The sequence below is a fragment of the Lissotriton vulgaris genome, chromosome 2_1 (assembly GCF_964263255.1).
Source record: "Lissotriton vulgaris chromosome 2_1, aLisVul1.2, whole genome shotgun sequence".
Classification (NCBI taxonomy): Eukaryota; Metazoa; Chordata; class Amphibia; order Caudata; family Salamandridae; genus Lissotriton; species Lissotriton vulgaris.
In genome coordinates, this window is record NC_141687.1 from 741,842,290 (window position 1) to 741,856,685 (window position 14,396).

Sequence of the window (14,396 nt, forward strand, 5' to 3'; positions counted from 1 at the left end):
ACCGTCTTTGTGTAATTGTGAAGTTGTGCATTGGCATGTTGGGCAGCCCTGTCCCTGGCATCTTCATTTTGTTTTAGAGTGTCACATAGGTCACGTATGGCACTGGCCATGGCCATGATGCCCTCCCCCATGTACATCTGATTTCTGTTGAGGGGGCTCAGCTGCTTGTTAATGGCGCGTAATGATTTTTGTTGCAAGCGCTGTACTTCAAGCATGTTGTTTTCCAGACCTGCAAAAACAGTATGCTCCTCTTCGGTGCCAGTGCTGCTCCTGTTCCTTGACCTCTGTGTTTCCATTGTTGCCACACTGATTTGTGGTCTTTCATGTCTACGGATGTCTGACACACCCTGCCTTATCTCTCTGTTCTCATTTGCCGCCCCTGTGGCATCTAAGTCATCCTCCAATGGAGGCACGGGGGGCACATGTGTGCGCTTCCTACCCGTGATGGTTGTGTGCTGTGAGTCTTCACTGGAGTCCCCATCATCAGACTGCACCAAAGGAATTTTTACATAATCTCCCACTGCACTGTCATCAAGTGCCCTGGATTGTGCTGTGGAGGTAAATGGGGACACATGAGATACTGTCTTTGTCTACATTTTGGACTCAATAAAGTTTCTAAGTTTTGAGTTGTCTGACATCTGACACTGTCTTATTCCCTTATCTGTAACCCACATTTTGCACATGATTTTCTATGTGTCATGGACACACTATCCTACATCCAACTACAACTCCCATGATGCATTGCTGTGTGTGCTGTAAGGAGTGGACCGGAGTAACATGTGTTGTTTCTGTTTTACACATTCTAGGCAGTGTGCATGCTATGGAGATGTGTGCAGAAATATTTGCCATGCATCTTACATTGACTGCTGGATGCAGGGTCGGAGCTGTCAATGTTAGCCACACCACTTACACTCTCAGGCAGGAGAGTGGACTCCACAAGCTCTTCATGGGACGTTGGCTGTGCTGCTGTGGATGTTCCTCCCCCGGTCTTGTTTGACTCCTTTAGTCTGGCTGCCACCCTCTCCTTAGACCTTTGAGCAATATCGTACCACCTCTTGCGCAGTTCTTCAATGCTACAATGAGTCACACCCAAAGCATTGACTTTCTCTTGTATTTGCAACCAAATTTTCCTTTTCCTTGCATCTGGGACTTTCAAAGTGTTCTTCCCAAAGAGGAGCTCATAGCTGCAGACCATCCCTCTATCAGCACCTCCTGCTCTTTGTCTGAGAATGTATGTTTTTTTTTCCTCTTCTCACCCTCCTTGCCCTCATGTGGCCTCTGAGACTCCATTGGGGTTCTTGCTGTGCTGTGCAGCCTCCTCACACACTCCAAACTGCCTATAACTGTGGTTCAGGCTAACAGGTGCAGCAAATCACTCCTACTTCATAGTTGTGATGTCATCATGCTGCACCTGTATTGCAGATTATGGATTTTGCGATTTCTTAATTTGCGAATTTCGCAAATAAGGAATCGCAAATCAATATTCTGAGATTTTTTTGCGATGTTTAAGAAATCGCTAAACATTAGCGATTTTTTTAATACATCCCGTTTTGCAAATCTGAAATAGCGAATCGCAAAATCTCTCTATTTAAGATTCGAAAAATGGGATATTGATACAAATGCCCCCTGAACCGTTAATAAACAAAACGACAAGTTTCTTCTTACAGCTGTTGTGAGCAAGGACCTGGTGTCTGTGTCTGTGATATGTCTATTTACGTTATGGTAAGTTGTGCTTTGTTCTGGCAGGTAGTTGCAGGTGGTGGACATTGGCACTCATTTTGGATTACCTGGACTGAAATAGACTTTAACATAGAATAAGAGAGAGAAAGGCAAGAAAGGGAGAAAGGAGGATTGAGAAGGGATTCGGCTGGACTGGCCGTAGCGGGCATCAGGTGTTTTCTTGGGAGGCTGGTAGGGTGATAGTCAGTTTTGCAGCAGTGCAGGCCATGTTTTGTTACTGGGGGCCGGTACCGCAATATTGGCCCGCAGTAACAAAAGCAGCCGTGATTCACACTTGCACCTCCCCAACCCACCTCTGCCCCCCACTCCTCCGGGCGGGACTTGCCAGGACTGCTTTGGGTTCCAACTTCCAAGTCCGGCCCAGTATATGAAGAGAGGTAGTAAAAGATGACAGGAGACATAGATGTTGGGTGAAGTCATGACTTTGCAGTACTGGTATTCGGTAATCTCTGGCATTCTCAAGTGCCAGCGGTGGCTTCTTAAGAAAACATTTTAGTGCATGTACTTATGTGTTTTTAGAAATAAAGCACTAGGCATCAGTAGGTGGTGTAGAAAAGTTAGACAGTTCCCTGAACGGTACAACTACAATAGGTAAACCAGTGGGGCATATTATCAGGAATGGCGTTACAATTATCGCCGGTTTAGTGGCAGAAAACTGCTGCTAAAGCGGCGATAATGGGCTCGATAATATGCCCTGGAGAATTCCTATAGAAGCCCATGTTCACACCAGAACATGGACTTCTATTGGAATTCTGCTGCCCAACAATGCACTGCTTATGACCTCACATATTTCATCACTCATGACATGGTCAGTGGCATCGCTGATGACATCTCAAATGGCATCACTGATGACATAATCTAGGAAAGTAAACATCAATATACTCCAGGAAATACCATTTAGGGTTTAAAAAGTAAGAAGAAGATACAGGTAAGTGGGTGTGTCAGTAGCTGTATGGGCGAGTGGGTGACTGTGTGAGCAGCTGTATGGATCATTGGGTGTGTGAGTGGTTGTATAGGTGTGTTAATAGCTGTGTGGGTGTGTTAGTGGGTGGCTGCGTGGTTGAAATGGAGTGTGACTTGGTGTGTGAATGGTTGTATGAGTATGTGAGTTGGTGTGTGAGTAGCTGTATGGGCGAGTGAATGCATGTTTGAGTGCCTGTATGGGTGAGTGACTACATATGTAAGTAGTTGTATGGATGTTTGAGTGGGTATGTATGTGGCTGTATGATTGGTTATGGGAGTGACTTTGGGTAAGTGAGTGGGTATATGATTGGCTATATGGATGAGTGAATGGGTTTATGAATAGTTGTATTTGTCTGTGAATGTGTATGTGAGTGTATGTTTGCACATATGAGTGGGTGTATGATAAGCTGCTTGGTAGTGTGAGTAGAAGTGTTGATGATATCATCAATTATGCCATTTGAGATGTCAACAGTGATGTCATCACTGATGTCACTGACCATGTCATGAGTGATGGATTTTGTGAGGTCATAAGCAGTGCACTGCGGGTGGCGTAAGTTATAGTTAGCCCAGGTAACTATAACTGCTGAATTTCTATGGGTTTGTAAATGTGTAATCTGAGCCTAACTATAACATCCCTGTAACCTTTGGTTCTTTTCATTGAATTTCTAAGTTTTGAAAAAAATCTATTTCCTAACTATAATGTCCCTGTAACCTTTGTTTTTTGTGAATTTCAAAGGTTTCTGTTATTCTATTTCCTAGCTACAACATCCCTGTAACCTTTGTTTTTTCAGTGAATTTGTATATTTTTATTATATTCTATTTCCTAAATATAACACCCCTTTAACCTTTGTTTTTTTCAGTGAATTTCTATGGTTTTAAAATTGTACTTCCTAAATAAAACATGTAATCTTTGAAAGTGCGTCTGTTAGTGGCTGAATAGGTTGCTCAGAGGGTGTTTAAGTGGCTGTATGGGACTGTGAATGGGTGTGTGATTGTGATTTTTGGGGTGAGTGAGTCAATCTATAACTGTATGTATACTTCACAGAGTAAGTGATTTGCTATATAGGTCTGGATGTGTCTGTATTGGTTTCTTTTTGGGAGTATGAGGGATTTGTGTCTATGACTGGGGGTGTTAGTGTCTTTATCAGTGTATGAGTTATTTTGTGAGCAGTAAAGCTTTATCTTCAATACTCTGTAGTGATCCGTGTTAATATATTTCTCAGTGGGGACATAGCAGCTAAGTAAAATCATTCATATGAGAACACTCCACATAGTGACATAGTGCTGAACTTAGTTCTGCTTTTGAAATTTGTGACCTGTGCAATATATTGGGCAATATATAATATAACATTTGTAGAAACACCCACAGCAGGTGACATATGAATTGGCAGCAGATGGGTGGATGAAACTAGTTCCTCACACAGTGCAACCCTCACCAGAGTAACTTGTAGCGACACACGGACTTAGCTGGAGCTATGCTTGGTAGAGGAACTACCACTAAATATAGCTAGCCACTAGAAGGCAACACTGTAACAGTCCAGCCAATTACCACACATCAGGCATTAGACTAACATATTTAAAGGCATTTTCTGGTTTAAAGCATTAAATACATTAGTTACACATAATTAGAGATCCTCTGACTTCATGAAGTCATGAGGTACTACATTTAATTGGACAAAACAAAGCTTGTATGCCTGGCTGATACCAGTGCTGCCAGTCAATTTAAGCAGCTGGCCACAATAAACTAAAGGATACCTTAATTAAAAACAAAGTAGCCCCCTGCACACTTGCCAGTGCGAACGTCATGTTTCTTTAAATAAAAAAATGGAACTGAACTGATGCCCAGCCAAGTTGGGCCATGTGGATGCAGTGACCAGATGTGCTTCTAATTAACAAACTGCAAGCATGTCGGACCCAGCTTTCAATGGTTATCCAGTGCCTTCTGTTGATTTTTTATTGGAAGGGATAACTTGCAGACCTGACCATAATATTGCTTCTCTTGGGCAATAAGGTTATAGTGCAAGTACCACCCATATGTGAGAGTGGTGTCAACAAGAACGACTGCATGTTGCTTAAGATGAGAAAAAGTATGGACTTATAGAATGTGCACTGTCGATGTATAATATTAACCCTCAGAACTCGCAGCAGTGAGATAGGATGACTTGCAGAGAGGAGAAGTGAGTATGTAATTTAATGACCACCTGTTAATAAACTACTAAGGGGCCAATTAAGATGCAGCGTTTGTGGGAACCTTCAGAGCCGCATCGTAATGACAAAGGATGGAGCCTTACAAGTCACATCGTAATGGGCTCCTGGGTTCACTTTCTGACCACCCAAATTATGATGCTGGAGGTCAGAATGTAAACTGGCCGGTCATTCCAGCTGACTTCTGACAGGCTCCAGGAGCCCATAGACCAGTCAGAAACCCACCAGTAATCTCAAGGGCGGTCCTTTCCACCCTTGAAATTATGATGCAGTTTCCGGCATAGTTTCCATGCTGGCTTGACTGACATAGAAACCATGTCGGAAATAATGTTTAGGGGCTCCCAGCAGGGCCTCCTTGGTTGTGCGGCCTCTGGTTGGGGGCCGAGGGGGCACCCTCTTTTGATCCTTGCACCCCATTGCCGGCACCTTGAGGTACCTGCGACGGGGTGCAGGTATGAACCACACCTCCCATTTCCCTATGGGAGCACAAATTACAGCCGGTTTATGGCTTTAATGCATGCTCCCTGGAAATGTAGGAATGCGATCACATCCTAATTAGGCCATCGGGACTGAGTTGGTGTCGGGCAGAAGCAATTCCACCTCACATCGAAATTGGCCCCATAGTGTTTCTGCCTCAAATTATTTACCAAAACACCAACGTTGCAGCGGCCAACGTTGCAGCGGAAGCATCGTGAGTTCTTGCTAAACAATTTCTTTAAGGAAAGTTAACTGGCATTTTGTGAAAGGGGTTGCTCTTTTAATAGTTACACAAGTCATATAGGAAGTACTTGCAGCATTATTTTATTAACATTCATGCAATATAATGGTGTCCTGGATAACCCTGGGTGGAGTTTGTAGAGTTGCAGTACGCAGAGCTGCGCGAAGTGCAAAGAAACCGGAGTACGGTAGAAAAATGCAGGTTGTGGTGATTGCATAGTGCCAGATGCTTGTCCGCAGTGTGCAATCATTGTGAACAGCACCATGCACAGCGCAAGCTTACCTTTTTTGCTGCTCGAGTTGATTCGAGCTGCAGCCTTCTCAACTTGAACTGGTAGTTTCTCAACGCGAGCGGTCGCGAGCATCCGCGACCACGAGCAATGGAAAACCGGACACCCCACATTGAGAAATATTGCCGGGAGGTTTATTTTCCACTCTCACTCTCGCCAACTTCATGTTGGCGGTCGTGAATGAGAAAAAATCTCACAGGGAGGTGAATTTATCTCGCTTAGGCTCGCCAACTTGACATTGGTGAACGCGAGCGAGGGAAAAAACTATGCTCCGCTGTGTGAAGTGAAGTTTTTCAGCACTCCACAAGCTCCACATAACGCGGAGTGCAGGAAACTCTGCAAACTCCGCGAGCGGAGCGGAGTTTACCACCCAGGGTTAGTCATGGATCCAGCTAGGGTTTGCATGTGTGGATAGTTCATTTCAATATTGCTTTGTGTTGTCATGTGTTTATTTGTTTGAAAGTTGATGATATTCACTTCCATTTTAGAAATGCATTGAGATTGAAACGCGTTCCCAAAACCACTGTAGGTGAGCACCAGGATTTTAATATCATGCACTTAATTCACTTTAAGGATATAACACAAGAGGTTGTTCCAGGCGTTTCACCATGACAGCAAAGAAAATTCCTAGCTGTGTTTCTGCATCCTGGAGAGTGAAATGATATCTGCCATCCACGCTGGGGCCTCCCATATCCTGTTTGGTGTAGTCGGGACCCACAGTGCACTTCCATTTCTGGTGCTTTGCAGCAGTTTTTAGATCTTCTTAGAATTTCTTGTTGCTCAATTGGGTGTAATTTTTTTATATGTATATATATTTACCTTACCTTCATTGCTTGCTTTTGCTTGTGAGGAAGTGTCACTCGTAGTCATCGAATGTCAGTCATAAACACACTGAAATTATGATAGTGTCACATATATGCAATCTGAATCCTTGGCAGCTATGTTGTAGCTGTCTCTAGTAAATCATACCTAGGGAAGTGGGAACCAGGGTATGGTTATCAGCTTTCCATAGAAAGGTGCTGATTATTTTTCTGGAACTTCTTGATCCATTGAGGCCCAAGCCATATCATTTTTTTCGGTGCCACAGGAGAGTTAAAACTCCAGTGTGTTTTTTTAAAGCCCTTAAACAAACATATAGACACTTTAAAGGTCTTCTTTAAAATAAGAGGTTCACTAATAAAGTGTTAAAAATAGAATCATAGAGAAGAAATATTTTGAATCTTGTTTAAACAGATTTTGCTAGTTTACAACATAATCATGGTGTCATTACGAATACCATGTGACTCATGAACAAATAGATATTCTAAGTTTGAAACACTTTTCAATCATTACAAGAGGAAGCTCACACACTTTTTCATCAACCTTTAGGAGAGACTGTTCTTTTAGAACATCTCTCTATCTTGTATTATAATTTAGTTTTTGTTTGGTGTTTTACTTTGTTTTTAATTAGAAGAAGAATGGCATCTCCTGTGGAAATGAGACAGAAGATACTCATAGTGGTTCATCAGAGGAGGATGTTAGGCTGAAAAAAGAAAGTTTTGAATGGCAATTTTCCAGCATTATGGTGGGAGATAAGAAAGTGTATGCAAAGAAAGTTACTTTCAATCTTTGCCAGAAAGTGTTGTTGAGAGGAACAGACAGAAGTACTCCTGTTGTACATCCACAATGTTTAAGCAATTAAAAACCATCCACTCGAAACATCTAATTAATGCTCAGAAAGAGAGAGAGAGGAGTGAGGAATGAACATCGGCTTCAGAGGATACGCAACCAGGGACATAATCAGTTCCTTGGATAACATCAAATTTGTCTACAACTATTTCTGAATTTACAAACCTTTGAGAGTTTTGCATCAATTGTAAAACAAATTTAAGCATGGGTAAACAGTCAGTCCCTGCTGTAGCCGACATTGTGAACACTCATATGTGTTAGTTAAGTTTTTTCTCATAACAGGTCTTCTAGGACATTTGTCCTTTTTGTTCAGATGTACAATGTTTGTGTGTTTTATTTGAACAAACACAAAACCACCAAAAATCCTACATTTGTTAAAAAAAAATAAAAAAATAAAGTTTATAAAAAAAACTGTTCTTGTTAGAACCACCAATTCTGGTCTAAGAATGGAAAATGATATGCTATGTGTATGTTTGTAACAGTTTGAATATGTCTTATATGTTTATCAGCGTATGAGTGAGCGGGTGTGTGAGTGTCTGTATGGGCGAGTGAGTGGATATATTAGTGGCTACATGGGTGAGTGAGTGCCTGTTTGAGTGAGTGAGTGCATCTGTGAGCAGCTGTATAGGTGAGTGAGTGTGTGAGTGCTGTATGGGTATGTTAGTGAGTGTGTGTGTGTGTGTAAGTGACTCTATGAGTTAGAAAGTGGGTATATGAGTACCAGTATGGGTGAGTGACTGTATCATGTGACAGGGTGTCAGTGGCTGTATAAGTGACTGAGGGAGTGTGTGAGTGTATATATGAGTGCATGGGTGTGTGAATTGAATGTATAGGTGAGTGTGTGTGTGTGAGAGTGGCTGTATGAGTGAGTAAAAGGGCATGTGAGTTACTGTATGGGTAAGTGAGTGTGTATATGAGTGGTGTATGGGTGAGTGAGTGGGTGTATGAGCAGCAGTATGGGTAAGTGAGTGAGGGGATGAGTGATTATATGGGCGAGGTAGTTAGTGTGTGAGTAACTGTATGGGTGAGTGAGTGGGTATCTGAGTGGCTATGTAAGTGTATTAGTGGGTATGTAAGTGTCTGTATATTGAGTGAGTGGCTGTGTAAATGGATTTATAAGTTAGTGAGTGACAATGTGAGTGTCTCTAAGGATTTGTAAGAGGGTGATTGACTGTGACATCCTTTGATTGACGGCTATGCCCATCACCCAATTCCCCCATTGCCTGCAATTCTAAACTTGTCTGACAATGATGAAGGTTGCCATCGAGCATTTTGATCAAAGGTCCTGCCCATCTCCCATTGCCCTCAATACTAAAACTGTTTGATTTTGATGCAGGTTGGCGTCATGTATTCTACATCAACCATCACAGTAATAGTTGATAGTGTTTACATTCTTTACTTCTGCAGCTATATGCTACTGTACTTTCAAAACGTTTCTAACAATTCAAATTTTGGTGCATAAAATATATGTAAAAGAATTGCTATTTTTGAAAATTGGTTTAGGATTTATTCTTGAGTGTGTCTGATGTATTGCCTCTGTGAGTACAACAGATGCTTAGCACTACCCTCTGACAAGCCTAACTGATTGGCCACACTACCACAAATAGTGCATTAGCATTATCTACTTTTGCCACTGTATATTATTCCAGGTCTCACTGGGCTCTCTGCACAGTGTACTTCATTTTAGTGCACTATATAGAGAGCCAGCTTTCTACATTGAGTTACTGTATGGGTGAGTGATTGGGATTTTGAGTGGCTGTTTTAGTGGGCATTTAAGTGAATGTATAGTGAGTGAGTAAGTGGTTGTATGAGTGAGTGAGTCACTGTGTGAGTAAATGTATGGGTGAGAAAAAAAGGTGTTTGAGTGGCTCAATGGGTGAGTGGGTGTATAAGTGAATGCATGTGTGAATACCTGTATGAGTGAGTGATGGCATCTGAGGTGGCTGTATGGGTGAGGCATAAATGGGTGTGAGAGCGCTGTATGGGTAAATGAGTGACTGTATGATTTAGTGAATGGGTGTGTGATTACTTGTATGAAGGAGTGAGTGGATGTGTGAATGATTGTATGTGTCAATGACTGTATGGATGGGTGACTGGGTATGTGAGTAGCTGTATCGGTGCCTGAGTGGATTTGTCAGTGGGTAGATAGGTGATTGAGCAGGTGTGTGAGTGAGTGTATGGATGTGTGAGTGGGAACATGAGTGAGTGGATGTATAGGTGAGTGAATGGGTATGTATATATGTGAGTAATAGGCTATATGAGTGGCTGTATGAATGAATGATGGGGTGCACGAGTGCTGTATGGGTGAGTGAGTCAGTATGTGAGTGGCAGTATAGGTGAGTGAGTGACAGGAAGAGTGGTTGTATGGATGAAGTACTTGGTTTGTGAGTAACTGTATGAGTGAGTGAGTCAATGCTAGAAGGATAGTATAAGTGTATTAATGGGTGTGTGAGTGCCTGTATAGTGAGTGAGTGACTGTGTAAGCAGTTGTATGATTGAATGAGTCTCAGTGCATGTTTTAATGGGTGAGTTAAAGGGTACATGAGTGTCTCTATGGGTATCTATGGGTCAGTGAGTGGGTGCATGGGTGAGGGCATGTGTGTGTGCCTGTATGAGTGAGCAGGTGCATCTATGAGTAGCTGTATAGGTGAGTAAGTGGGTATGTGAGTGTTGCATGGGTAAGTGAGTGTTTGTGTGAGTACATGTATGGGTGAGTGAGTGGATATGTGTGTGTCTGTATTGATGCAGGAGTTGATGTGTCAGTGACTCTATAGATGAGTGGCTGGGTATGTGAGTGGCTGCATGGGTGTGTGAGTGGGTATATTAGGGGATGTTTAGGTGACTCAGTGGGTGTTCAAGTGAGTGTATGGATAAGAGAGTATGTATGTGAGTGAGTAGATATATAGATGAGTGAGTAATGTGTGAGTTACTGCATTAATTTATTATTATTTTTCATTAGAATACTATCATTTTTTATCTACATTTGAGATTCTATGATGGTTGTGATTTTGGAAGTTACTATTTCAGAAGCTGTACTATGTTTAAATCACTCACCTTTGATGTATGAAAGTGCAGTTTGTTAAGTACCTTCCTCCCACTGTTATACCTCAGGTGCTATAGCAACCGCCCTTGAAACACCCTCTGTGCCACTTGGTCAAAGGTTTAGAGCACTTTCTGACTGCAGCACACTAGCTTCAAGTTCAACTGTAGCAGGTGCGGTTGACTGCTTGCAAATACAAGCATATCCACAATAGCAGAACTTATTTTAAATGTATCCAGACCAATCACAGATCAACTTGCTTTACCTAATAACTCACTGCCTTTTTTTATCTACCAAAAAAAATTAAAGCCTCCGATCAAACATGTATTTTTTAAACCACACCTTCTCCACCATTTTAACTGACTTTTATTTTTTAACTTGTCTCATTGAGCTCCAGGCGTCTCCTGTGTGGTAGTGACTTTAAAATGGTTAGAGTGTGAATTGTATGTCACAGCTATGTTTTTGGGCCATAGAGTGTACTAGAAAGAGATGCTTTGATAGGGACTTAGGTTTGCCTGTTGTGAATATTAATTGGATTGGCCAGAGAGGGTAATGTGCCAGCAGTTGCTCCCTTTGATTGAAAGACTTGTGGGTTGCTAACATCCAGACCTATTAATTGTGCACTGTGGTGGCAATGATTTAGGCACTCTTATGAGATAGGATTGGAAATCCTGATAAAGGATACCTTTGATAAATTAATGGCATTTTTCCTCATGCTACTTTGGAGTACTCTAATATTTTCCAAAGGCTGACATGGAAATGGGCAGACTAATTCTGTTGATGCTTAGACAAAGCCAGGAAACATGTCAATGAAACAGTTTCTTCATTCCTCGAAGACCACAACATGGCTCCATCTACAATTTATGCTTTGACATGGAGCATATATATAGAAGTGATGAAGTATATTTCTCAGAAAGGCAACAGAATACTCCTTAACAACTTGAAAGACTGCATCCTGTTGTATGTGTAGTTATCATCAACACACAAAAAACACAAAGGTTCTTCTAAGAGCTACCCTTTTACAAAATATTAGCTAATTTCCATTTTAAATCCATGTTTTAAAAACATTTTGGGGAATCAGGAATCTGTTACAGATCCGCAAAGCAAAAGCACACATTCATTGCACAACAGCACATTTAAGGTTTGTGACTCTGGATTTGACTTTGTGCATGGAGCAATGGCTCTGTGAGAAGCTGTGTGAGTGACTAAGTGGGTCTGCAAGTCAGTGTGTAAGTCTCTCAGTAGGCCTGTGAGTACATATGTGAGTTTCTGAATTAGTGTGTGAGGGAGTGCATGAGTGTCTCAGTAAGTCTGTGAGTGGAGGTATTAGTGTCTGGCTGCATCAGTGAGTTGGGGCATCAGAGTCTGTATGGGTCTGTGAGTGAGTACATTAGAATCTGTGAGGGTCTGTGAGTTGATGCATAAGTATCTGAATGGCATGTGAGTGGGTGTGTGAGTACCTCAGTGGGCCTCTCAGTGGGTGTGTGAATCTCTCTGTGGGTCTGTGACTGAGTTTGTGGCTTTCTGAGTGGATCTGTATAGGCAGAGCCTCTTTTAAAATAGTTTGTCCCCACATTTTGCCTGGAAAATGATGTGATTTCAAATAAAGAGCACTAGGCACCTTCTAACATAATTCCCAGTGCCAGAGTGTTTTCCTGAAACTGTACCAGAGTTGACACAACTTCAGTAGCCTCCGGAAGTCCCTAGTAAATGGCAACTTGGTACCTAGTAATGCCAGAAACCGGTCCCCGGGAGCTTGTTTCCTTCCCAGTGTAAGAATTGGCTTTTGTAGTTTGGTTTGCCCTGTTCCCATCATGCACTGGGACAGGAACAGACTAATTTGCATACAGCCAGGTTCTGAAACTGGGATGGTGCAGTGAGCTAAAAAACGGTGTTGGATCTAGCCCTGATCTCTTGACTGGGTGAGAGCTTTCTGCTTAATTCAGAGACTCTGTCCCTCACCACCCCTTGTTGTAAATATTTTTGTCCACCCTAAGCGTGGAAGGGTATTCTCAGATGTGAGACCCTTGCTCATTGCACCATCAGGATTCAAGCAAACCGGGCCGAAGACGGCTGTAATGCCAGAAACCGGTCCCCAGGAGCTTGTTTCCTTCCCAGTGTAAGAATTGGCTTTTGTAGTTTGGTTTGCCCTGTTCCCATCATGCACTGGGACAGGAACAGACTAACTTGCATACAGCCAGGTTCTGAAACTGGGATGGTGCAGTGAGCTAAAAAACGGTGTTGGATCTAGCCCTGATCTCTTGACTGGGTGAGAGCTTTCTGCTTAATTCAGAGACTCTGTCCCTCACCACCCCTTGTTGTAAATATTTTTGTCCACCCTAAGCGTGGAAGGGTATTCTCAGATGTGAGACCCTTGCTCATTGCACCATCAGGATTCAAGCAAACCGGGCCGAAGATGGCTGTAATGCCAGAAACCGGTCCCCGGGAGCTTGTTTCCTTCCCAGTGTAAGAATTGGCTTTTGTAGTTTGGTTTTCCCTGTTCCCATCATGCACTGGGACAGGAACAGACTAATTTGCATACAGCCAGGTTCTGAAACTGGGATGGTGCAGTGAGCTAAAAAACGGTGTTGGATCTAGCCCTGATCTCTTGACTGGGTGAGAGCTTTCTGCTTAATTCAGAGACTCTGTCCCTCACCACCCCTTGTTGTAAATAAACTTGGTACCTAGAGCATTGGGACTGAAGCGAGTCCACTAGGGCTGCAGCATTAATTGTGCCGCCCTAGGGTCCCCTCACCAAGGCCCTGCAAACTGCCATTGCAGGCTGGCTGTCTTGGTGCAGAGAAAAAGAAGGCATAAACATAGCACACATCCCTGGGTGGCCTGTAGTAGAGGTAGGTCACCTCTACTGCATGCCTTACTGCCCTAAAGAGGATGCACTATATCACATAGGTGGTCATATCTGCCTGAGTGGATATGACTCTATAATATCTACGTTCATTCTTGGGTATTGTAAGTTTGCATGAATGCCATATAAAGTACATGGGTTGGACACTCATCATTATAGGTTCCTCAGCACCATGATGGCTTCACTGTACCCAGGGATGTTTAGTACTAAATATCTCATCATAATAAATCCACAGTGATGCCATTGTTGGATTTATTAATAAATGCACACAGAGAAACCTGCCAAACAATTCTCTGACTAGTTCTATTCAACTTGCAACCATCAGATGTCTTTCTGACCTCATGGAGTGCGAACCTGCACTCTTAGAGGCCAGGAACAATGCCTGCTCTGGGCAGAGGTGCTCCATACCTCCCATAGGACGGGATGGCATTCCAAGATCTAAAGCATCAAAGGTGATGCCACATTTAAAATGCAACTGAGGCATCTCCAATTAGTGGAGGATGCTGCCAACCCCCTGCCCACTTTTGGTGGGAGGACAGGTGGTAAGCTTAGCTAGATTAGGAGGTGTGCCCAAATTCAGCCAGGCCCACCCGTAAGTTAGAGTAGGTGATGTGGACCACATTTTTCTAATTCCTCCATCTTGTCCCAGAGAGAATTAGCCATTTAGGGTCAGGGTTATTTCCACTACCCAACGGAAATGGTGATAGGAGGGTGTAGTCAGTCACACTAAAGGTAGGGCATCCATTTGGCTACTAACTGGTAATCCCTTTAATGCTTCTAAATTTAGTATTTAGGTGGCATCCCTGGACCCTGAACTTCCGATTTGATGGACCTATGAAGACAACAGACTAAGAAGAGTCGTCTGACCCGAGAACAGAGTACCTGCTGCAGGTGAAACGCTGCCTGC